Source organism: Seriola lalandi, unplaced genomic scaffold, assembly GCF_002814215.2.
Source record: "Seriola lalandi dorsalis isolate HSWRI2012SDOR001 ecotype SW California unplaced genomic scaffold, Sedor1 jcf7180002054686, whole genome shotgun sequence".
Classification (NCBI taxonomy): domain Eukaryota; kingdom Metazoa; phylum Chordata; class Actinopteri; order Carangiformes; family Carangidae; genus Seriola; species Seriola lalandi.
The window spans coordinates 326187-352579 of record NW_019525239.1 but is presented as its reverse complement, the minus strand read 5'-3'; the positions used below and the strand labels follow the sequence as shown (position 1 = coordinate 352579).

Genomic DNA, 26393 nt, shown 5'->3' with positions numbered 1-26393 from the left:
AGAGTCATGACATTATGTTCTTTACAAGTGTATGTAAACTTTTGACCACAACTGTATAAACACAATGTATCAGCTAGTATATATTCACAACTGAAGTGAGATTACATGTGCGCCAGCCTTTGCTGCAGTAAGCCTATTACACCATGTAACCTGGTAGGAAGGTTGAACGTGTAAAGTGATTTTCACAAATAATTCCAATGTTTCTAGTTTGTAGTCTTTCAACCCTTGTAAACCTGTATAATAAATCTGTGTGAGAAATTTAAGTTTCTCCATGTGAAAAAAATTAGCTTGTGTCAAAGAGATTTGTATTTGTCAAAATAGACTGTCAATCAAGGCTATGAACAAAGGATCAGTGTTGAGGTTACACAAAGACATAAAAAAAAGACATGGTTTTGTCAACACCTGTGTATTAAAACGGAACAGAAAAATGTATAAAACTACACTCAAAAGTTACCACAGTGTGTGCCACTGACATTAAACGGTTAAAAATTTTTACTTGTCAGTGTCACACACTGGGAATGTTGAGCACTAAGTTTTGGATGCTTTCTGTGTTGTATCTGTACACAGCACCCACTGAGCCTTCTGATTTCTCCCTGTGTCTTTGTGTAACCTCACCACTGGTCATGGGTTCAGTTTTGATTCACACAGCCTTTTTTAACAAATACAAATCTCTTCACCACAAGCACATTTTTTTCATATGCACAAATTCAAGACTCATTTTACAGGTTTACAGAGGTTAATTTACAATTACTAACTTTGGAAATATTTGTAAACATTACGTTACAAGCTCTAAATCATTTTGACACTAATTTGAGCCTACATAGGAGTCAGGGAACTGAGTCAGGGGACTATGTTGGTGGCCTCAGTAGTCCATGTTGCTGATGACAGTCTTTAACAAGGTTGAGTTTATACATAAGCTTTGCAGCTTCACACACACCTACCAAACAGAAACAAAGGACATTTATTAAATTAAATTAAATTAGCCCAAACATTTCTTTGGTCTGTACAGTCTGCATCCTCACACACAATGCTGGGAACATACACATTTGTTAACATAAAGACCACACTAGGGCTTAATAAATAAAAACTGTCAAAGTCAGTGCAGCCGTTACAGCGGTGATGTTGATGACTAGGCTAATACACTCCTACAGTTAATGGAGACATTTCACACAGCCTTACATCGGCAAATACCCTCTGAGAGGCAGAAGAGCTGACAGTAATAATAAACGTTGCTAAACGTTAGCATAAAAAAATGCATTTTCCTTTTCATTGTGACCTGAATATTGGTTGACTATTTGTAAAATTAGGTTATATGTTTATATTTAATTATAATTTTCAAATTTTAATTAACATTTGAATATTGTCCACTGTGCAGCAGGGTATGACTTTGAAAATCAAATATCAGACAGCTTTTTCATTTTCAATTTAATATGGTCCTAGATTGCCCATACAAGTATGTGAAAATGAAAATGCAAGTTTGTTTATTGCATTTTCATTTTCATTTTTACTCAAATAAGACATACATTTGTGGAAAATTAAAATTCTATTGTGGAATTACATTATCATTTGAATATAGTCCCCTTTATCCACCACCTGCTCGTTTAGGAACTGGACCCTGGAGGCCAGTGAGTTTCTAAAAGACTGTTTTAAGTGCACAGATTGGAATGTCCTGTTGGAGTCACAGGAAAATGATAATAGCAAGGACCCTGACCTTGATAGAATGGTTGAAGGTACCACGGACTACATTAACTTCTGTATGGACACTGTAATACCAGCCAGGACTGTACACTGCTTTCCAAACAACAAAACAAACAACCCTGGATCACCAGTAACATCAAGACCCTCCTCACCCAGAAAAAGGAGGCCTTCAGGGATGGAGACAGAGAGAAGCTCAGGTGTGTGCAACATGAGCTGTAGAGAAGATTAAAGCAGGCGAAGGAAGACTTCAAAAAGAAAGTAGAGAGGAAGCTGCAGCACAACAACATCAGAGGAGTGTGGAAGGGGATGAGGACCATCACTGGCTATAAAGAGAAGAACAGCAAGGCAACATCAGGTGATGTGGACAAGGCCAATGAGTTAAATCTGTTCTACAACAGGTTTGACACAACCTCACCTGTTCTATCTCCCACTGCATCAGCTGCAGCTTCTCCTACTGCATGTCCTTCACAACCTGAAACTGCAGCTGCAACTCCCTCCACAATGGGGTAAAGTTTCCTGTCCTGTACAACAGAGGACGTGAGGGCGGCGCTCATGAGGCTACATCCTGGAAAGGCAACAGGCCCAGATGGTGTGTGTCCGAGGCTGTTAAAGGACTGTGCAGCCCAGCTGGCTGAGCCTCTCCAGAGGATCTTTAACTTAAGTCTACAAACGGGGAGGGTCCCAGTCCTGTGGAAAACATCATGGGTTGTTCTGGTACCTAAAGTAGGGCAACCGGCTGAGATAAATGGGTACATGAGCCAGGTAGTTACATGGTGATTAAGTTCTTTGATTTCTCAATTGAATTTAACACCATGTAACTCCCCATTCTTAAAGACAAACTGGAAGGGATGGGGGTGGATCCCTTTTCACGTCCTGGATTGTGGATTACCTGACAACACGACCACAGTACGTCAGGCTGGGTAATTGTGTCTAAGGGACTATGATGTGTAGCACTGGGGGTCCACAAGGGACTGTTCTGGCTCAGTCCCTGTTCACCCTGTATAAGGCGGACTTTAAATACAACTCTGAGTCTTGCCACATCCAGAAATACTCGGATGACACAGCTATTGTGGTGCGTATCAGGAATGGGCAGGAAGAGGAGTGAAGGGATCTGACGATGGCCTTCAGTGAATGGAGCGACAAGAACTGCCTCCTTCTGAACACCTCCAAGACCAAGGAGATGGTCATGGACTTTCGGAGGTCTAGGCCCATCCTTCAGCCAGTCAACATTTCAGGGAAGGACATTGAGGTGGTGCACACTTATAAATACCTATAAATACCTAGGTGCGCACCTGGATAGTAAACTAGACTGGTCCCTGAACACAGATGCCATCTACCTGAAGGGGCAGAGCCGGCTCTTTTTCCTCAGGTCCTTTGACGTCTGCAGTGAAACGTTGCACATGTTTTATCAGTCAGTGGTGGCCAATGTACTCTTTTATGCTGCAGTCTGCTGGGGCAGCAGCATGTCAGACATGAACACAAAGATACTGGACAAGCTGGTAAAAATAAAAGCAGGGTCTGTGCTTGGCAGGAGTCTAGACTCACTCAGGACTGTTGTGGAGAGACACATGCAATGTAAGATGGAGGCCATCTTAGACAATACCAGCCATCCTCTCCACAACATTCTGGCAGGACAGAGAAGCAGCTACAGCTGCAGCAATCGTGTCATCTCGCTGCGCTGCAGAACAGAGAGGTTCAGGAGATCCTTTCCTTCCACTGCTATCAGGCTATACAACACCTCAGCCAAAGGAAGTGGCCTAATCTAATTATTATTGTTAATTGTTATTTACTGTTTTTATTATTATTATTATTATTATTATTATCAACAATGTGCTAATGGACACATGAACTTCCCCTAGGGGATAAAGAAAGTATCTATCTATCTATCTATCTATCTATCTATCTATCTATATGCATACTACCATGCATATACATACATAAAGTTATGCATGTATATACATCCATGTATATGTTATATATATTCATAAATACTTACATAGATATGCATGCATAATGTGTGTAGTAAATCAAAATGTTCTGACTGGAGCCACAAACCAACAGGAATCAGGATTATTCAGGATACAATTACTTTATTTATCTCTCATTGTTAAATGGTGATAAGGGGATGCTTGTGAGGTGATTGCCATGGTTCTAAAACAAAAAGAAGAGCAAATTACAATATTTTGCTTACCAATCATAAATCCACTTTTAGATTATATTAAATGTGTCTGGATAAAAAGGAAACAAGAATATCACAATAATGATTAATCAAACTCATAATCCTTACTATTATTTAACAAATAAGATCAAACATAACAAATTATCCATAACCTTAATTTCAGACACACCATAATTCAAAGGAATATGAAATAACTACTTACATTGAAGGTCAAGTCAAAAGACACATGGCAAACACCTGCAAACACCTGACAAACAAAGGTGTTTGGGAACAAAGAGGAGGAAGTGATCCTCAGGCCTCTATTTATAAGGTTGGAGGTACCACCATCCTGAGCCACCACTGGGTGCCTCCTCCTAGTGGAGAGGAGGAAACAAACTGGCACTTTCTAACAATGTGAGAATATTTGTATGAGCATGAGGGTATATGAGTATGAGCATGTATGTTTGTGTGTGTGTGCGCTTGAGTATAGATGTATCCGGAAGGCACCACATTTAAACCAACATTTGCTACCTCTAGGTGGTACACCAACCACCAATAAACATAAAAGAAGGAGTAAAGATACAGGGGGAGGCAAAATGCATCATGGCAGTCAACAAGTAGCACCGGCTGAAGCTGTCTCTTTGCTGCAGACTCTGCTTGCTAGGGATCGTAAATGAATTCATTCTAAAATGTGCTACTTTGGCTCTGATGCAGATGTCCCTCTCTGTAGTCACCTAGTCTGGAGCAGAGTTCTGCCCACAGCATCATCTGATTGGTTACACATCACAAGTAATAGCCTATCACACTGAAGGCTACTGTGTACACAGCTGGTCACAGAGTAGAGCAGCTCTGGTTAGCGAGCGGGGCTGTGTGTCTAATGTCAAGCCCCTTTTCCACTGGTCAAAAAACCTGCTAAGACCCGCTAACATCGGACATTTGTCAACAATGGAAAAGGGTGCAATCGGCATTCACACCCGGGTCAAATGACTCTGCAGTAGTCGCGGCTCCAGCTCAGCTCTGCATTGACATGAACACAACACCCTGGTGAACCCACTAATTTTCAGTCCTTTCCTGCTGTAACGTCTTTCAGAGCAAAGACACTGTAAACACACCTGTCACTTGTCCAGCCCAGACCTGCTGTAAAATACCAGTACTGCACTATGCTCAGGGATGAAAAAGTAAATGCAGCCCCGAAATGATTATACCATAATAACACACATTAACAATGATCACAAAAATAACACCACACTTTTACAATAATTACTATGAATGTATGCTTAGAATATAAACTACAATCATGGTTTCCCTTTTACTGATATTCAATTTTTGATATGCAAATATTTGTGTTTACCTATTTTACATCCAGGCCAGTAAATGCCACACTGTTCAGATGAAGCATCAAGAAATTAACATTTCCTTGAACCACATTTAGAAAGTAAATTCAAAGCCTCCTACTCTGTCGGACATACCTCCGATACTGGGCAGTTGATTTCCTCATCCAGACAGCATATAAAGCCTGGTGGAAGTTTCAGACCGCGGACTGTTCTCAGAGTCAGTCATGGGCTCACTGCGGCCTTCCTGCTTTTTGTCTTCCTTATTTAAAGCAAAGTTAGTGCCTTTCAGCCCAATGTCCATATGCGCACAGTCTCTGCACAGCAGACAGATGTGCGCACCTCTGTTTTTTTCCTGCACACCCCATTTCATTTTCATCTGACAACCCGGCCTGAAGCATGCCACACATGCCGGACGGCCATTACTGTTCTGGCGGTGGTTCCTGAACGACGTTTGTTAATTTCCTGCTATATTCCCCATACCAGCCCTTCCCATAGATGCAAGATGGAATCAGATTACAACATGCTGTTTTATGAAAAGACAAATTTACACAGAGTAAACCAGTATGAAGTCCACAAGCAGCAGCAAAAATCAACAAACTGCAGCTGTAAGTGAAGGTAAATTGCAAGTTACTAATAAATAATAATCACAAAGTTCATAAACATACAGTTCATTAATTTGAAAGCAATTTTGAGTACATGAAAGGCTTAAATGTCACATATGTTATTCATGTACCCAAGGACAGTTAAGTCAATATTATCTGTCCTAAAGCTAGACATCAGAGAGAATCCATAAATAACACATGGGGCACTGACTTTGTGAAAAATCAACAGTTGTGTATTCCAATTAAGCATTGATTAAATGTCAGAAGTGACAAATGAAAATGTGGGATACAGGAATTACATTACAGCTGATTACATCTTTTTAATTGAACCCACCACATTATGAGCTATTGAGTGCAAATCATGAACTAATACAGGAGCAAAACAGACTCTGGATGTATAGACTTGCAAATGTCTATACATCAACATGTCTATGTTCTATAAAAGTCAAAGGCTTGCTTTCATCAGTCAGGCTACTGAAGTTATATAGCTGAAATTACTTTGAACCAATAAATTACCTCACTAACTCCGTAATCTACGGTAGCTGTGTAGTGTACCCCCTAACAGGTCTCATCCAGATTTTGAATTGGATATGAAAATAACAGGCTAAAATTATAAATATTAAAGTCATTATAGAAGCCTATTGGGAACTTTATTAAGAGGATCATGTAACTTGAAAATGAAAATGTAATTACACGATTGAAACGTTAAAGGATGTGATCTAGGATTACACTGGACTTGACTTCCCAGGGATAGATGGTTGGAGCTGAGGGGGTTAGAGAAGAAGAAAAGAGGAGGGAATGAGAACAGAGTGATCAGGAGTAGATCAAATAAAATACTGATATTATTACAGTGCATGTCCATGTTGTTTATCCTATGATGCTATTCGTTAAAGAAATTTAATATCATTGGAGTAAATATTCTTCTGTTGGCCTAATATTCAGTTCAGAATACTAAAGACATTTACTTGGCCTTGTTGTGGATCCATGTCTGTTCAGTTAAAGCAGCACATATTATGATGGTCTGGATTTAAATGTAGATTTGTTATCTAAACATTAAATCTATGAGCTCTACTCCAGCATAGTGTAACAAAAATAAGTGTCAAGATTAGTGATGCTGTTTATGCCAAATTCATTCCCCACCTATGTCATGTAAATTCAAATAGTAACATCAGATCATTTTTTGCCTCTTTTTGTGTGGCAGTAGTGAAAATTCGTAATTGTCAAAATCTGTTTCAGAATGATGGAGACAGAGAACAATAAGATTCAAAATATGATGCAGACTCTGGATGAACTATGATGTTTTTCCAAAATGATGTACAAATGGCTTGATACAGTAAATAGTGCATGTTGCTGCTGTGAATGGGGGAAAAATTCACTGGGGGAGCACGTCCCCTGAATATTGACTTAAGTTGGAGCTAAGCCCCAAATGTTTACAATGTCTGGCTCCGCCCCTGCGTGTGTTTATTATCCAAGTCTGGCTCTGTCTCCTCCACTCCTTCACATAGTTTTATCCCCAAAGCGTGTAATAAAGTGAATGACGGAATGTCTCACAAGTTGTAGTGTACTACCTATCATTAGCCGCTTACCCGGTGACAAGACAAATGGTCACGAGGAAATGATGCCTAAACGAAGTACCACCTTGATCATAGGTCTGACAGTTCAGTGTATGTTTGTGTGAGGTGTTGGGAAGTGCATAAGCTTAACCTTCAAACAGCCCTTAGAAGTTGTCAGGACCCGCCAACAGCATCCCAGGGGTAAGACAACAATTATGCCCCCTCGTCACAGTTCACTGTTCTTTGGGCCCTTTTTCGGATCTCAATGGCCTCCCCAATACAATGGTGGTGCTTGTTGCTCTCTGATCGAATGACCTTGGCCTATACTGTCAAACCTGACAGGACAACCACACCTGTATAAACAACAGCTGATAAGACATGTCACAGCAACATCACGTGACTCTTCTGAGGAAGAGTGCAAGAGGACAGCCGTTGAAAAAAAACACCTTAAAGCACTTGTCTATCGATAAGAAAAAAGCATAAATAACAAAGGTGGAGATAGTTTGTGTGTATGTCAATACATTTGTGTACATATATGTGTACAAAAAAGCGTTCTTAACAATCACAATCATAGAAAGACATGAAGACAATCACATACACAGTGCTGATTTGTCTTATATATGCTCTCATACCTGAGAGTAATAATAGTAAGGATTAATGAGTCTAATTAGCTAATAAGAATCAGCTTTGTCCATTTCTCCCCAAATACTGCATTAGTAGTATGTGTGTGTGTGCCTGTGTGTATGTGTGCATATGTGTGTGTGTGTGTGTGTGTGTGTGTGTGTGTGTGTGTGTGTGTGTGTGTGTGTGTGTGTGTGTGTGCGTAAGAGAGAGATCTGGCTTTTGAAGACACAGAGCTCATACAAATCTATGGAAAGAAGGGGTCAGCGAATCTCTCAGACTCCTGATATTGAATACAAAATGGTACATAATATCAGCAAAATTATCACATGGTCAAGTGCCACAAGACTCTCCTGAACACCTCAATGTGGTTTTGATGTTTCTGGAGCCAAAAATGTAGAAATAGCAGCAAGTTACAAAAAAGGGTCAGTTCTGGTTTTCTCCACAAATCAGCTCCTGAATTTGTATTGCAGTCTATGGGACAGTTGGAGGGTACTCCCATCAGTTTGAGGCTGAATTTTAAGTTTAAATTCTGTTAGTTTTTGTGCCAGGTAGTGACTTTATATGAAACAAAGTTCTATACTAATGAGGAAGAAATGATGTGTCAAGATCTAAATATGTGGCTGTACAGACGAGTTACACAGATTTTTTTCAGACAAATTTTAGAGCTTCTCCCACTCTAGCGATGATGTCATCCACTCTAGCCCTGAACAATCCGTGCAATACACACTCATTATAAACTCAAAAAGCATCTGAAAAAAGCATGAAACTAAAACTGTGATAATTCAAAAATATATTGTTAATTGAATGGTTTCTGTATGAAAAAGTATGAAGGAGTAGCTGGAGACTGTGGAAAGCTGGAGGAAGTAAGAATAAAATATAAAGATTTGAAGAACAATAGTGTGAATGCCTAAGCATTAACACTAATAAAATATAAAGATTTGAATAATAATAGTGTGAATGCCTGTGCATGAGCAGACCATGACCGGCACAAGACCTTCATGCACAGCATATTTGGTTTTGGTGTTTCTCAAGCCAAAAATGTGGACACAGAGTTACAAAATAATGTCACCTCTGCATTTTTGGGAAAATCAGCTCCTGAATTTGTATTGCAGTCAATGGGAGCGGTGGAGGATACTCCCATCATTTTAAGGCTCATGTTCAAATTCTGTAAGTCTCTGTGCTGAGGTAGGCACGTTCTATGAAACAGGACAAATTTTTCCGCTATTGAGGAAGTCATAACGTGTGAAGATTGAAATATGTGACCATGAGGATGAGTTAAACAGAATTTTTTCAGAGGAGTTCTAGAGCTTCTCCCACTCTTGCCATGCTGTGATCCACTCCAAATTCCATGCAATACACACCCATTATAAACTCAAAAATGATCAGAAAAAAACATAAAACTAAAATTGTGATAATTCAAAAACTGTTGAAGATATCAAAAAGTTGAATAAGCTTAATAGCTGAAATACTTGTGTACAGTTTAACAGTTGAATGAAATCTGTAGCTGAAAGCATGCTGAAGTAGTTAAAGTTTAAAGAGGCTGAAGTTTTCAAGGATTTGAAGGTGTTCCCCATTCATTTGAATGATAAAAAATTTAATAAAAAGCTTAATATTTCAAAAATTATAAATAATATCAAAAAGTTGAATACATCCGATTATATACCAAAAGAGCCAAACGTTTTGATGGTTGATCGGTTTGTGTAGCCCTGAAACTGTAGGAGGAGTTAGAGGCCAAATAGCGTACAGGAGGCTGTGTGAATGCCTCAGCTATTCCATTGCAGGCACATAATAAATTTGCAGAATAATAATATATGCCTTCAATGCTATTGCATTGCAGGGACATAATAATGATATATGCCTTCAATGTTATTGCATTGCAGGGACGTAATAACTTTATTTATACAACACTTTTAAAAACTTACAAAGTGCAGATTTGGTCTCATTGAGCTGAACAAAAGTTGTCAGACATCCACCTTTTAATTTCTCTTAATGGTGACATGATGGTGTTCCATCGCTCCAATCAAGTTCAGAGTACAATGCCTGTTCTGCTACTTTGTAAGAACTCTATAACTCTGCCCTGGGTGATGTAAAGAATGCTTTTATCTTTAAGCACCTTAGAGTAAAAAGAGAGAAAAACGTTTCTCATTTTTTTCTTTTTTCTCTCTTATTAAGTAGACAGTATTTGACATGGATAGAGTACTGGAAAATTGTACTGAAGTACAAGTACCGTTACTTAAAAGAAATTTTACTTGTGTGTGTACAAGTAAAATTACTTGTGTAAAAATGTAATCAGGTACAAGTAAAAAGTACAGTCAAATGCACTCCGAGTAAATGTTACTATGTTACATTTTTAAAAGGGGGAAGGGGAGGGGTAAAAATATGGTGATAGCAATAAAATATGATAAAATTATTAAATCAAAAAACATTTTTATGCTACAGGTGTATGTTGGTATTTCATTGCTCTATGTTGTTCCCAGGTGACAACCACACTGAAAGCAACCGATTGATTCTAGTCAGGGTCATTGCATCCTGTGGAAACAACTGATGAATGTACATATACACTCAGTTGTCAGTTTATTAGGAACACCTAGCAAAAGATGCAATCTAATACATGTGATGAATAGGTGATATTGCAATTTCCTACCACAAGGTGTCAGAAGTAGTCAAAATAACTGACACCTGTAATTAGTTTGTCTACCTAATAGTATTTTACCTCAAAGAAACAGGGATGTGATGATTAGGTGATATTGCACTTTCCTAACACAAGGTGTCAGTAGTGGTTTGTTGTTTCACCTGAGACTGTCTGTTTATGTAGGAAAACAAGATTAGAAAAAAATGCAACAGGTACAGCAGGTCACAAGACAGGTGTGTTACGCATCATGGAGATGGTCAGCTTTATAGGTAAATTTATTCCCAACCGTTCTGCAAAAACATCCTGTATTCGTGAACTCCTGCATAAAGAGTGTGACTTTAAGTGGACAATCAAACATGACCAAGAGTGGCAAAAGCTCAAAAAAGATACTAACAACAGCACCTGTGTTAACGTTCTTCTACCCAACAAAGAAGATCAAAGTGTCAACGGATGCTCCAAAGGACAGAATTGGTGCAGTACTGCTACAGGCTGAAGGGAAGCATTGGAAACCAGTGGCCTATGCATCCAGGTCCATGACAGAGACTGAGTGTCAATATGCTCAAATAGAAAAAGAATGCCATGGGTTAGTGTTTGGCCTAGAGAGGTTCCACAGCTACAAGTATGGCTTACCCTCTTTCACAGTAGAGACTGACCATCGTCAAATCTGAATAACATGTTGCCAAGGATTCAGCGACTGCTAATGAAAATGCAGAGATACAACTTTGAGCTCATATACACTCTGAGAAAGCACCTGATACTCGCTGACGCGCTCTCACAAGCACCTGCAGGGGACGGTGTGAGCACAACTGAAGAGGATGTTCAAAACCATGTGAACATGGTGTCTGCTGCACTTCCTGTATCAGACACAAAGTCCAGACAAATAGCTGAAGAAACAGCAAAAGACACAGAGCTGCAAGATGTGATTCTGAACATGAAAAAAGGATGGCCTGTAGGCTCATGTCCACAGTTCAACCACATTAGAGGTGAGCTGATCATTGTTAATGGACTGTTGTTGAGACAAAACAGAATCGTCATTCCACAAAACCTGAGACAGGACATACTACACAGGATCCATGAAGGTCATCTCGGTGTTGAGAAGTGCAAAAGAAGGGCGAGAGACACAGTTTTCTGGCCTGGCAACAACAGAGACATTGAGAGCACATTTGAAACATGCCAAAAACACAGAAACAAGCAAACCAAAGAGCCTATGATGTTAACAGATGTGCCAGCGGCACCGTGGCATAAGGTAGGAATGGACTTGTTTCATCTCAAAGGTAAAGACTATCTAGTGGTCATCGACTACTACTCAAACTTCCCTGAGATGGCATTGTTGTCAAACACATCATCAGCATGTGTTATAACTCATGTTAAATCCATCATTGCAAGACATGGCATACCAAACACAGACGTGAATGACAATGGACCATGTTTCAACAGCAGAGAGTGGCAAGAATTTGCAGGACAGTACAACTTCAAGCAACTCCGGAAGAAAGCTGCTGACGGTAACTCTGATCCCTACCTAGCTTTAGCTGAGCTGAGCTGCTAATGAATAGAAAGCTGCGTACCACACTGCCGAGCCACGCACAGCAGAAGAAACATCCAAAGCTGGAACAAAAGCTATGACAGCTTAGATGAAATAGAAGTAATTCTATGACAAAACAGCCAAGCAGCTTCCTCCACTGTCAAGCAACGACACTGTCAGGACTGAAAATCCTGATGGATGGAAGACAAAAGCTACTGTTCTTCAAGAAGTGGCTCCATGGTCATTCACTGAGGACAGAAGAAGGACAGATATTCAGACGCAGTAGGAGCACCTCTAAAGACCCAAGAGACTGTTGAAGTGAAGCCCTCAGTGAGTCTGAGTCGATTCCTTCACCTCGCACAGACTGCCACACCAACTCACATACTTCAGGTGAACCTGTGGTTAGAAGGTCCACAAGAACTATTAAGAAACCTGAAAGATGATTAAGGAACTGATGATTTAAAGTAAAAAAAATAATTAAAAAAAAAATGTGATGTTTGTAAAACAAAATGTAAAGACTTTGTTGAAAAAAAAACAAACAAAAAAAAGACAAACGAGTTATAAGAAATGTTTACTCTCTTTGCATTGATGTTTAGGTCAATATTTTATACAGACCTAGAGAAAATAAGAAGTCTATGTTTTAAGCTCATCAAGCATGTTAAGGCTAAATGCATATGTTAAGATGATATGTTAAATAGAAGTAGTCAAAATAACTGACACCTGTAATTTGTTTGTCTACCTAATAGTAGGTAGGTAGTAAGGTGTCAGTAGTGGTTTGTTGTTTCACCTGAGACTGTCTGTTTAAGTACGATAACAAGATTAGAAAAAAACGCAACTGGTACAACAGGAATGTTCAGTGGCCAGGTTGATAAAATAAAATTTATCTGACCTGAACTGGACAAGAGATTCTGTTGATTCATCAGAAAACAATGAACAAAACACAACATATCTGCAATTTTAATGCTATTAATTTCTGTAGAGAGTTGTACATAACTGTGATTATTGTGGAGGATAGTATGTGGAGCTGTTTAGCTGTATTACATTACACAAACATGTCCATAGACTTTATGTAGCAATATGAAGTTCCATAAATCAGACAGCTGATGGTTCTTATAGAATTAACAGCAGAATAAAGTAGCAGGAAAAGCAGGGATGTATAAACAACATAAACTCCACGGCTGCAGCTGACAAACACAGACAAAATGCTATGTTGCTTGGCAATGCAGTAGTTGTTGATGCTGCACAGTGTTGCACACACCTGTCTGAATGTCACTCTGTGTCTCAAGCACCATGTCCTCCATAGTCTGATCTAAGTAGTTTGTTTGATTGTTAAAAATATTCCAATAAGTACAAGTTCACAAAAAAAAACTATACTTTAGCAATGAGAATAAATGGAATTTGCTACTTCCACCCCGGTATTGAAATTGAGCCCAATTAATGTAAGAATAGATCACAAATTAAAATTATTTGTATGTATTAGTATTAGTCTCTTTTCAATGACAGTTAAAAAGTTACCATAATTGCAGGATCATATCACAGTTTGTTTATAGAACAATTTAGTTCATTTTCTTTGCATTCATATTGTATCGGTTATGCAAAAATAACCTCCAACCAGTAATCTATGTCCTCATTGCTCTCTTGCCTGGATGTTAATTTCACTGTTAAAAGCAGCTGGATATACCAGCCAGATTTATGACATGGGAACTACATGGAACCCATAATGGTTCACGTGTGTTGACACTTGAAGCCTCTAACTCACATAAACTCAGGTTGGACTTTTCAGTGAAGTAGGAGACATCTAGTGTCCAGCAGTTCAGCTTTTGAAACAAACTTCATAGATTCTGGCTTTTTCAATGAGGGTGAAGGAAAAGATGATTTTTAGGAAAAAAAAGCCACAGGACACAGATGGAACATTTTGGCATAAACTTTTAATGTTTTTTATTAAGTTTTTGAGGTTTTCTCTTTAAATTGAATTTGTTTGCTTTTTCCCAGTATTTGTGTGTGTTTTTTATTTTTCATCTGCTTTTTATTTATTCTATCAGTAAAGGAGGAGAGTTGCTCAGGTAAATCAGCATTCACAGTCAAACTTTAAAACATTTTAACAACAGAGCTGTTTTTTATAAGTCTCTATTTCACAAATGCTGTTGGATTATTACAGTTTCAACTTTTTTGTTCTTTTACATTTTTCAAAAATAGAAAAGGTAAATAATAAACATTCCATTGAAATATATATTATACAGTTCTTTATTGTCTTTTTTTTTCTCTCTCCAGTTTAGTGACAATAAAATTATATCCAGCATCAGGTTTTTTTTATAGCATAATCCCCATTCATTAATGGAGGGAAGCCTCTCATCTTTCTGCTGGTCATCCCTCTTTTTTTCTCTGCCTCTTTCCAGTGGACATACAGTATATCAATAATTTATCCCTGTTGTGGGACCATCAAACAACAGTGATATGACCCCACCCAGAGTGACAAAATCCAAAGACAGTAGTTGCATCTGGATTTATGGAATGATATATTTTTCTGATTATGAAAAAGTGCAGCATTAGGAAAATAAAATAAAAAATAAAAATGATGAGCAAATTGAACAGACCTCAACATAGAGGCTGACTCAACGTGCCTGATAAAAGAAAGAAAAGTTTGTGATTCAGTAAAAAGTTCTTAAAGTACAGAGAAATGACCTCAAATATTTCTGGAGGATATGTTCTGAAACGGTTACATGAAACAATGATTTCCCAAAATGTTTCTGGAGGCTTCTGGAAAACCATGACTGGACTTATGAAACTGAACTCATTCTGCCTCCAGATAGTGATCATGTCTTAAACTGCTGCTCTGTGAAAAGTGTGTATAAACTATACTATAGAAAAAGTCCATCTTCTGCTCAGTAATCTGGCTTCTTTATTGCTGTTTTAACTCCACTCTGCTCGCAATATATTATAAGAACAGGACTTTTAATAAAGTGAATTGATCAGGGGAAAAAAGTTTAAAGACAAAAAAATAGTTCATGTCCCACAATGTCTCTTCTAACCTGACAAAGAAAGGAAGAAAGGAAGAACTTTTTTTTTTTTTCAACGGACGAGAGGCTTCCCTTCACATGTCATTCACAATTAAGTCAGACTCTTCATTTTAAAGTTTCCCACGCATGCATTTAGAATTCATCTTGAAAAAATAGGATAGAAAAACACAAGAACAAGGGATGCAAAAAGAAGCTTCTTCCTCAAAATAACTGAAGGAGGAAATGGGAAAAGAGGAAGAGGAGGAAAGGGTGGAGAGAGGGGGGAAATGTGTTGTCATGGGATGGAGAAAAGAAGCGGTTGCATTTTCAGGGAGTGACAGTGGGCAGAGCCGCTACTCTGCATCTTGTCCTGATATGTTTGGTCATCAGTTGGGTTTCAAGTAAAGTTGCACTATGGGTTAGCTCAGATGTCTGCCTACTCACATGGGCATGGCTTAGCTCAGACTCACTGCATGCTTCCTGTCTTACACATAAAAGTCTTTTATACAGACAAACACATTCTTACACACATTCCCTACACACAAACCAGAGGCCCTAAAAAGAGCTTATTTAATTATTGCGCGATCCCCACTACACTGCAGTGGCATAATCAGTCTTTATAGAATTGCGTAACAATTCATCTTCTCCTACTGCTGACAAGTCTTTATTATAATTAGACTGATTTTTGGACTTACAAAAGTATGTAGGACAAGGGTCGGGTAGGAAGGGGTGGATCCAACTGTGGATATTGGCTGTACCCATATCCCATGAGCTCCTGAAGCATTTCTTTTTCATACATTCGAGTACCAAACAAGAAATTGGAAACACTGACTACTTTTTCTCTTACAGCTTAATATTCTCAAAATGTAACAAAAATCATTTCTGCAGGATGGTAAAGGATTGAAGATGAAAAACATTTTTTAACCTTTCATGGTAAATAATCAATTTTGTCATTTTTGTACTTGTGTGCTTTTTTGTTCCGAAATTACAGATAACATCAAGTTGCATTATGGGATCAAGCATTCTTGGAGCTTGGCCTGTGCTACAAGGGAGGATATCTATATGAGCCTCTGCTTTTGTCTTACACAGGTCTCCTGACTTCCTTTAATGCTACATTACCTTCCAGTATATTTCTTTTTTAAAACCCCTCAATACACAGAACAACTTTATGGGTAAGTTTTAGCAAAGTACTGTTTTTACAAATAAAAAATGATGAAAATTAACAAAACGAATGACACTGATGCAGTTATGTTCACCTTTTGGTTGAAACATTACAGTAACCTGTACTGTATGCTTTTACAAAGGCAGGTAACATGAAAGTAGCATTGTAGAGATGATGAGAATAAAACTATTATTTGAAACCTAAAACTTTCTTGAAAATAGACACACAGCATCATAATATTTTGACGTTTCAACTCTCAGATTTGTGATACAGTAGATTCCTGAGATAGGACCTGTTTTCCACTTGATTTTTGGCTGTTTGCGATTTGTTTCAATTCCCCCAGAATTATACATAATATCATGAAAAATTCACCATGAAAATCAAGAGAAAAACTCAAGTAACTCAACATACAGTAATTTGAAAGGAGTAGGGATACCAAATAGTAACCTTTTTGGTACCCAGAATGTAGTGCAAACCAAACTTCACATGTGTGAAGTGGGGGTATTTGATTTTATTCTCCAGCCAAGGGCCTCAACAATATTGGATTCAGTTAGCATGGCTGTAAATGTCCAAAACTTAACGGGTATGCTCTAGGGCAAGTCTGTGAGGGTGTGGACTGTCCAAATATGCAATTCGTCCAATGCACATTTTCTGTGCTCAATAACAATGCAAATACAGGTAAAGTCTACAGAAATCTTAGATCTAGCATGTTGTGCACAAACTTCCAATTCCCAGTTTTAAGAAAAAATTTTAAACATGATTACAGATATGTTACAGCTTCAAGCTTTTATATCAAACAAAGAATGAAAGTCTTCAGTTCCATCTTATAGCAACTTTTGCCCCTTGTAGCCGAGCAATGTAACAATTGTTGAAAACATTGTGGATCATTTGACCAAATTTTGAAGGTTCCAGTTCAAGATCCAAGGGAAGACTTGAGAAGAAATTTTGAACATTCATGTCTGTCACTCTGGGAGCAACATAGCTATATACCAGAAATAGCTTCTTTTTTTTTTTTTCCTTCTTTTTTTTTGCTCGATAGCCAGTGCAGTGCAGAAAAGTACAGCTGATGAACTTCACTGGTTGGTGAGTTTGGTACAGATTTGTCTTCATGTGTAAGCATTTTAGAAATTATAAGCAAGGTGATGTTTATCATAGCCATGTCAGGTACAAAATAAAAACCCTACAAACATGGATAGATTATTAGACAATGCACCTGGGCACAGACATGTAAAAAATAAAAAAAATCCCTCCTACAACAGAGTAAGACAGCCAGAATGAAACATAAGCAAAAATTATTTTTTTCTATAGTTGTCTCTTTGTTGTCATTTCTATTTTGCAAAAAGAAATATTAACAGTCACTTCAAACTTGGGCCCCTGAACCTTTGGGCACCTGTGTCTGTGCCCCATATTCCTGTTCAGTCATCCATCCATGCTACACAGTTTCAAATAATTTAGCCCAGGTGATGGGCCCACATGGTCTGACAAACCAAATACATATGAGTACATAAAAATTCAAATAAAAATGGCATCAATACTGAGCATTAATGCGCAAATGAGATACATAAAAAAGAAATTAGTACTAACTAGCTGTTTTGGTAAGAACACATCTGTCCTATCTGCTAACTTTCAAACAAAGTAAGTGTCTCTGCCTAGTTCAGTGTTTGTCCACAAAATAGTGAGAAGAAGCTCAGCACAATGTCCATAAGTTCCTGTTCATCCATGAATGCTGGTCTGACTTACACTGTGCACAGTGCATCGCTGCCTCTTCTGTTGTCTCACTGAGGGAAATGACATTCTGCTCCTATGTTGTTTCAGGCTCTATTAACAGATGGCAGGCTCAGCCTACTTCAGTGTTAACCCACCCTAGTTTGGAGTTATTGAAAATTACCTACAAACCAATTGCCATAGTCTTTTAGATTGGGTCACTTTTAACAATAATAAACTGGAAACTTTCTATGCTACAGGTTTAGGCTTTTGCTTAAGTTTAAGTTTTCACTGCCTTTTTTTTTTTACAGGCTTTGTTGATGTTTTAGCCATCCATACCATTTTAACAACAAGGCTACTAAAAGTGTTATCAGTTAGCATACCAATATAAGTATACATGTTCTGGGTTTGTTATATAAAAAACAAGTTTTATGGAATTTAGAAAATAGTTTGTCTTTGTTGATTACCAGGCCAGGCCTTTATTTTTCACTTAATGCTTATTTTGGAGGCTGCAGTTTGTCAGACTGTTATACCTTTATACTGACAGTTATTTCTGATATTTTGTCCATGCCGTTTATTTATTTATCTATGAGAGGAGGCAAAATAACACAAACACTTCTCTGTATAATGCAAACTACATCCTGCTAAATGATCATAATCAAAAAAATCTAAATCAAATCAAAACATCTGTAACATAGTGTCTTCAAAGACTGAACATTATAACCTTTGTGAAGGGAGGGTTGTTGTACTAGACTGTATTAGCTTTAGCTTGGTGTACGTACTAAACTGCTGAGTATAAATCTAAGCTGCTGGATGAAGAGGAAGCCATCCTTTATCTATTTACCTGATGAAGTAAAGAGACCTGCCAGAATCACTGTTTGGGTAAGAAAAAAATGTAATCTGAACCTTTTTTCTGTCCTATTCTTGACCCCAGATTTCAGATGACCTGTCTAATCTCTAAAGTGTGGTGATGCCTTGGATATCTAGCTCAGTTAAAATACACAGAATGAATGACATCTCGGAGTACACAGTTCAGTTCAACATCAGTTTGATAGTCCTGGGTCCAGATAGTGACACAGACATACACAGCTGCCATTAGAGAGAATACATATAACGGTTCTGGTAAAAGGCTACAAGAAGAAGAACGAGAAGAGGAGGAAGAAGAAGCAGAGTAGCAGCCAGGTGAGACATAGAAGTCGTAGTAGCATTAGACAAACTTGTAGTAAGTAGCATAAGAAATACTTGCAGAAGTTGGGTGGAGTCTTGTATTTTAGAGAGCTGGAGTCCCCTAAGATTTCTCAAAGAAAACAAATCAGGGTAAATGTTGCAACACTTTTCTTCTTAATTATATATGTTTTATCATTGAAAACAAAATTGAGACAATCTTTTTTTTTTTTGTAAAATGTGATAATTTTGTTAAAATTTCACGTTTAAATTCTCAATTTCTAGCCCTGTTACTCATGGGGGAGATCAGAATGGCTTAAAGAAGTCATGCAGAATATTCATGCTGGTAAACAATGTCATTAAAATGCACTTCTAATTTGCATTCATTGCCATTTTTTTGTCCCTAGTGTAGTTTCCCAAAGATGTTCTCCCTCTGCTGCTCAACCTGCTACGTTTAGAAAGCTCTTCTCGCCCCATCCCCAGAGGTATAGAGTGTATGATCTTCAGAATCTCCTTCCCCCTCTCTGTTTCTCTCAGAGCAGGAGAGAGCTCCTCCTCGTTCATCATGCCTTCTGAAAGAGTTCACTGCAGGGGATGTTGCTTTACTCTTATTAGCAGCCAGTTGGGAGTCAAAAAGAAGCTCGGACGATGATATAATGACTTTGCATTGACATTTCTAGGTGGAAAAAAGAAATCTACAGTCTTTCTCCCCCTCTAATGGACTCCCTCCCTTCTCTCTCCCTTTTGTAATCCATCCATTGTGTTTTTGACTGTCTTTCTTCGGGTTTAATTGAGTTTATTCATGCCATGCAGATTTGGTGAAGAGGAGCAGCAGCAATGCTGAGATGCGGGGAGGGGGTGGGGGTAGGGGTCAAGATACCGTAAAGATTCAGGAGGGAAAGAGAGAGTGAGAGAGAGGGAGGGTCAATCACATCTTTCTTTCCAATGACACCTCCTTTTTTGGCAGATGTTACCCTAGCGCAGTTTGGAGTCTTTGACTGGAACGTCCATCCACGTGTTTTTAGCTTCAATTCCATCTCAGGGTTGTTTAAAACTGATTCTTTGACGTCTGTGTTTAAAAAGATCAGTTACATTGGAAGTCCTAAGATGTCAATTGTCTCACAAGAGTCCGATGATATCAAATAGACAGGATATGGCTGATGTTTCTGATATGTATGAATAGATTTCCATCCGCTGGTAGAGGTCCTGTAGTTCAGCAGAGGGCAGCCCGGCCTCTGCAGCCCGATGGCAACACTCGATCAGACTCTGCCGCAGCTGTTCAACATCACCCCTCACCTTGCATAGTGCTTTGAGTGCCAAAATAGTGGAACATTCACTGGAAATCAACAGTTGTGCATGCAACTTCTTGAAATAAAATGAGTGCTCAGTAAAGGAATACCACAACTCGATTACAAACAGTGGAAGCAGAAGGTATCCTTGTCGCATGGTTTCCATGTCTCTCATAGGTTATGGCCCTCTTGCTGCTGAGCTGGGAGCATCCATGCTGTGGTTTGCTATGAACATCAGTTCAAAAAGTTTGACATATTCTGTCACTTCCATGTTAAGTAGCTTACATGTGTGATTTTCAGGTTGCATATGAATGTGGCATACAGCTGATGATTAATGTTCAGGTCACAGGTGTCATTGATGGTGATGATCTCTACATCTCATCTTGTTTTTTTCTCTTTCTCTCTGTCTCCCTCCTATTTTCTACAGTGACTTCCATTGAAGGAGATGGAGGAGCAGGGATATAAAGTTTACTGTTTTCCTTTTCTTGTAGGGAGAGGGAGGAGGGGTTAGAAACTCAGCACTGAAAGAAAAAAAGAAAAGAGAATTTAGTGAGGATTTGAATTGAACAAGTCATGACTTTGATGGTGACTTGATTGTCAAAGTCCATTTTGCACATGATGTCAGTCAGTGGAATGATGCAGGTGGGTAAATTAATATTTTCTTTGTTTCTATAAGAATGGCATCTGTGCAGATAGTTTTACAGTTACGTTTTAGTAGAGTTCTATATGTTGGTTAGATTAAACTTTATGTATGATGAAATTAAACCTGTTGCATTTTACGAACTAATTCTTATTTAGAGATGCTACTAAACAATTATAGAACCTACTGAACTAAAGTTAGCTGACCCAATAGAATGAAGAGTAAAAAAGTTAATACTGTATCTGATCTGAAACTTACTTCACTTCATTATGTGAAACTGGCTAGTTACAAGGACAACACTCAAACTTAGTGTTGGATTTATGAAGAGCTGGTGCAACCCGATCCTGAATATGGGTATTGGCCAATGAAATGGTTCTATCAGATTCACTAACGGCTGAGGAGGAACCAGTTTTGTCTGTATGACATGAGAATGACATATTGTTTAGATATAACAAACAAAACAATTAATTTACCCACCATCAGAGGAAAATACATTTTTTGCTTTCATCTCCATTTCCTTTGTTGAGAATAATATTTGTCTGAGGTGTGATAGGTAACCACATTAGATTTGGGCCTCTTTCCCAAAAGCATCAAGATGGAGTAACATCATTTGTTTCTTACATGCATCTGACGTCTTAGCCTTGTATGTATTAGAGGGCAATAACTTTTTGTGAAGTTGAATTACTTCTTTTATTCCTAACAGTTTTCAAAATCACATTTTTGTCTCTCACTTGATCAGAAATTTAGAGTGGATCTGAGTCACTCTCAGGTTTTATCCCGCCCTCACTGCTTTAAGCTCCACAAAAAGACACTTGTTGTGTTCTCTAATAAAACTATTTCTGTCTAACACTACTTGCTGTAACTGCAAACAATGAGTGTTGACAGCTGGTTTGTCTATTACTATGACATCAACACATTTAATCCCAAAGATGCTGTTGGCAAGGAGGCTGTGGGATTCCTTTGATGCTATAAATGTGAATTATAGTGTTAGCCATTATAGCCTTCGTTCTTTAACGCAACTGCAAAACTTTCCTAGCACAATCCCCTCAGGTTGGAGCAAGAATGTAAAAATTTAAAGATTTCTACAATGGCACACTGTGTGTTTGTACTGATCGTAGTTTCAAGTGGTGAAGAATGCCATAGAATGACATAGTTGTTTGTACTTATGGAAACTGCAGCAAGAAAATACTGTACACCAAGGCAAGGAAATGGTAGACCATTACACACACCATTAAAGCAAAAAAAAGGAAAAAAAAAGACATCATTACAAAGCTCGCCCAGCCCAGCCAACATGCAAATACATGTCATACACTAACACTTATCTCTGTGTCACACACACACACACACCCACACACACACACACACACACACACACACAGACTGCAGAAGTCCCCGGGGAGCTGCTCAGTCCTCTGATATAAAAAAAATGGTAGTTGGTTTATGAATAACAATGAGACCAAGAGACATCGAGGTCAAAGAGAGTGAAATCAAAAATATTGTTAGAGGTCAACGTTCAAACCAGAGGACTGCAGCCAACCAGGACTGGGCTGAAATCCAGACCAAGAGCTAAGAGTGGAGTAGCTCAGTTGGTATGTCCTGCACATGTACAGACCAGACCTTGGCCAAATAATGGTTCTTAGCTTTTTGTTTCATCCCACTTTAACTGTTAGCCAAAGCAGGGTTTGCTTTATCAGGTCAGGTCAACTCTAATTAATTTGATTCTGGTGCAGTCTGAGTTTGCCCAAAAGACAAACTACAATCCTCCTGCACCTGTGTGGGATACTGTAGATAGTGTGAAGGCTGTTTGACCCAGGTGTGGTGCACACAAACTTCATGAAAGAAAAAGGTAAAGAAATCGAGTGCAGTGCACAACATGAAGACACAAAACATAAAACAAAAATGCCACACTAACCACACACAGATGAGAAAAGACAACACCAGAAGCAAACAGTGCACAGGAACAACAGTGAGATACACATTCTTACATGGAGAAGCGATTTTGCTTCTGTCTTTCTTCCTCCTCCTCATCATCACCACTTTTTTGTCTTGCCCAACATTTTCATCCTCCATCTCCTCCCTCTGATGCTGCATGGCTGAGAGTCCACTCAGAACACATCATTTTATTGCACATTTTCCCCCTCCTGCCCATCTACAACATATCTATCAGTCTTTTTCAGTCATTTTATGTCCATTCCTGTTTTCATCCATGCTGAAATCCAGTGTTGGGGTTTTTTTTTTTTTTGTCAGGTGCAAAGGTGCTTGAATTTCACGCAGTTCCTTTTGGTTTTGCTTGCTGTGCAAGAGTGAGGATGGGGGAATGGATGGTGTGTTGTGGGGGTAAGTCTCACAGAAAGAGGGATACAGTTATTAGGAAAGGGTGGAAAGACGCAGGGGATGACACACAGTGAAGACAGGAAGCAGATCTGGACAAGGAAAGCAAAATAGCACTTTTGAAGGAGGGACAATAGCACAAAAACGGAGCACATGGCAGGCACACAACAGAAAGGAAAGCTCATCTTTTTTTCTAGTCTCTCCGTGTTTCATACATAAAGGACATATTTGAGGAACAATGGTTGGACATGAACACTGGGACACATAAATTGGGATTTAGAAAGAGATACCTGAGTTGTGAATGGATGTAAAAGGAAAGAAATGTTGGCAACAAGCGCATCGTGTAAGAACCAGCAGTAATTCAGACCTGGAAGGGTACCTCTGCAGTGGTTCCTCACTGGTAATTCAGTGCAACTTCTTCAAAGATCTTTTGGTGATTAATCCATTTAGTCAATGCTTCATATCTATGAAATCCTGACCCTCTCTACATTGCAATGTAATGTACATAGCCTGCAGTAGATGAGTGTAAATTCTCCACCATGTTGAAAATAAGTCATTACGGCCAAATTTAATGCTCAAGTCTGAATCACCAATCTGTAAAAACAATAACTTCCTCTGCCCCAGACCCTCATAACTCAGAAGGCTCCCGGTTCAACTGTGTGTTTATTTTGTGGCTATTTGATCACTTGCAATTTTTTGTTAACATCCACAAAATTAATTATTATCCACAAAAATCCCCATCACTGGACACAATGTTGATATCAGACCATTCAGCAAAATCCTGGGCTCAATCTTAGTTTTTTGCATTCAATGTCAATATTTCAAAAACTCTGGCTTTCAATATCACTGCATGGCAACTACAGTATCGGTGAGGTCAGGGAAAGACTGGCTGTTGAATTCTAATTGCAGGTGTGTGACAGGACATGAGCTCTGGTCTCCTGCATGAAAGTCTGATGGGGTGATATCATCCTTTACAAGTGGGTGTAAGTTAAAAAGACCAACCACTAAATAACTAGTTATAGTCCATTGGATTGCACATTTTTTATAGGGATAACATCACATTAAGAAATTAATTCTACAACTTCATTGGACCTTTTACTTTCTCCAACAACACCACCTAATCCTACTAAGTATAAGACAGCATTTTTTAATGGAAATTATGTTGGGAAAAACAGGGGCCATACTCACTATATACTCACTAATTAATTCACTAATTAATAATACATTAGATATTCCCAACATCAGATATGGTTTTTGTATGAAGAGAGTTCTTTACCAGAGGTTGCATTATCGGTTGTTTGTAGTGTTAATGTTGCTGGGCTAGGGATTCTCTTACACCTTTTAAAGATGGTGCATTTACTGCCACATAGGAGATAAATTCATGATGAGTAAAAACAGGTTGAAAGGGACTCCCAGCGTCTTTCCTGCAGAAAAATGAAAAACTGTCAAGCAGTCATGAGGAGCTCAAAAACACAGAAGAATGTGAGAATGTGAGTGTGTGTGGGACTGATAGATGAGTGGTTATTGGTAGAAAAGATTTCAAGGATAATGACGCTCTTGTCCTTGGTCCAACAGTATCATGGAGAAAGGTTCCAGGATTAGTCTTCAGAAAGCTCAGAAAAAATAAAAAATAAAATAAAAAAACAAGATGTCTTATAATCAGGCTTGTCTGATATTCATTTGTGGTGGTAACGTTGAAAAGAGTTTGTAAGAGGTTGCACTGAATGGTTGGATTCTCGCATTGCAGAAGTATCCTTTGAACTCATTGCGGTTTAAATGCAGTTGTAAAGTACAGGACAGGACAGACGGACAGGAAACGTGACAGACAATGAAGGAGCAGATGAATGAAATTGATGATAGGGGCAAAGGGTCTCTCCTCTCTCTGGCAGAGGAGGAATCAAGACAATGGATGGAAGAAACTGGATTTGTTTTTTTTCATTTCTTAGCATTAGTTCACAGTTACTGCTTCTTTTTGCATATATCTGATAAGCGCAGGGCTTTCAGAACAGTTCTCTGTGAAAAGAGAAGCAAAAAAAAAGAAAAGAAAAATATCATAAGCTACAAGTGTTAATATGTATCTCTTATCGTAAGTCTCTCAAGATTGATAAGAAAGCAGCTATACAAGACCTATCAGAAACGTAACCCCTCCCCATCCTGCAAAAATAAACTTTCCCACCCCTACCCGGCCCCATTACAGTACCTAACATGGTCTTTTGTGACCAATAGCATCATAGCATTTTGGCATGCATAATGTCAGCCCGTCCCACCTCCTGCATCCAAAGAGGTGAACATTTTTTTTCCTGCATGCGTTGTTAGTGCATATGTATGCTTCTAAACACACTCTTAATTCATACACACTCTTAGTAATCTAAATGTTATATACACATTCATTAAACTTGAGACTAAAATTTTGTCAGACCTCCTCAAATTATTATTCTTATCAGTATCCTCACTGCTTGCGTTGGAAACCCATGCAGAATTATTTACAACGCAAACTTTACATATGTACATCATCATGACAAAAACTACCAATCAGCAGTGGCCTTAGACACACTCAAAACATATGGACACTGGAAAGGTAGAGGAGGATAAGGAGAGGATGAAATGGTGAGAAACGATTGACAGATTCAGCAGAGACTGGAGCATGTGTGAACATCTGTGTGTGCACGTGTGGGCTTGTTTATATATTCCAGAGGGGACTCTCAACCTCAATACACAATAACAATAACCTGTGGGGACTCACGGGTCCAGACTTCTTTTTGGGGGTTAGAATTTGGTTTAGGTTCATTTGATTAGGCATTTAGTTGTGAGGTTAGGATAAGGGGCTAAGGGAATGCATTATGTCAGTGAGTTGTCCCCACAGGGATATAGAAACAAAACTGTGTGTGTGCCTAGTGTCTAATAGGATTGATGGTTAAAAGAATTTTTCAACTGAATCTAATCCTGAATTTCCACTAGATTAAAACTTCAAAATCACTTGTACT

At 38.6% G+C, this 26393-nt stretch overlaps 1 long non-coding RNA gene across 1 annotated transcript; it reads right to left on the bottom strand.

Annotated features, from left to right (window-relative positions):
- Window positions 1–14031: 14031 nt before the first annotated feature.
- Window positions 14032–25546, bottom strand: LOC147818158 (uncharacterized). The gene is made up of 2 exons (XR_015438257.1): window positions 23064–25546; window positions 14032–20959 (listed from the first exon to the last, which is right to left on the bottom strand). It is a non-coding gene; the product is annotated as an uncharacterized LOC147818158 (long non-coding RNA).
- Between the last annotated feature and the right edge of the window lie 847 nt (window positions 25547–26393).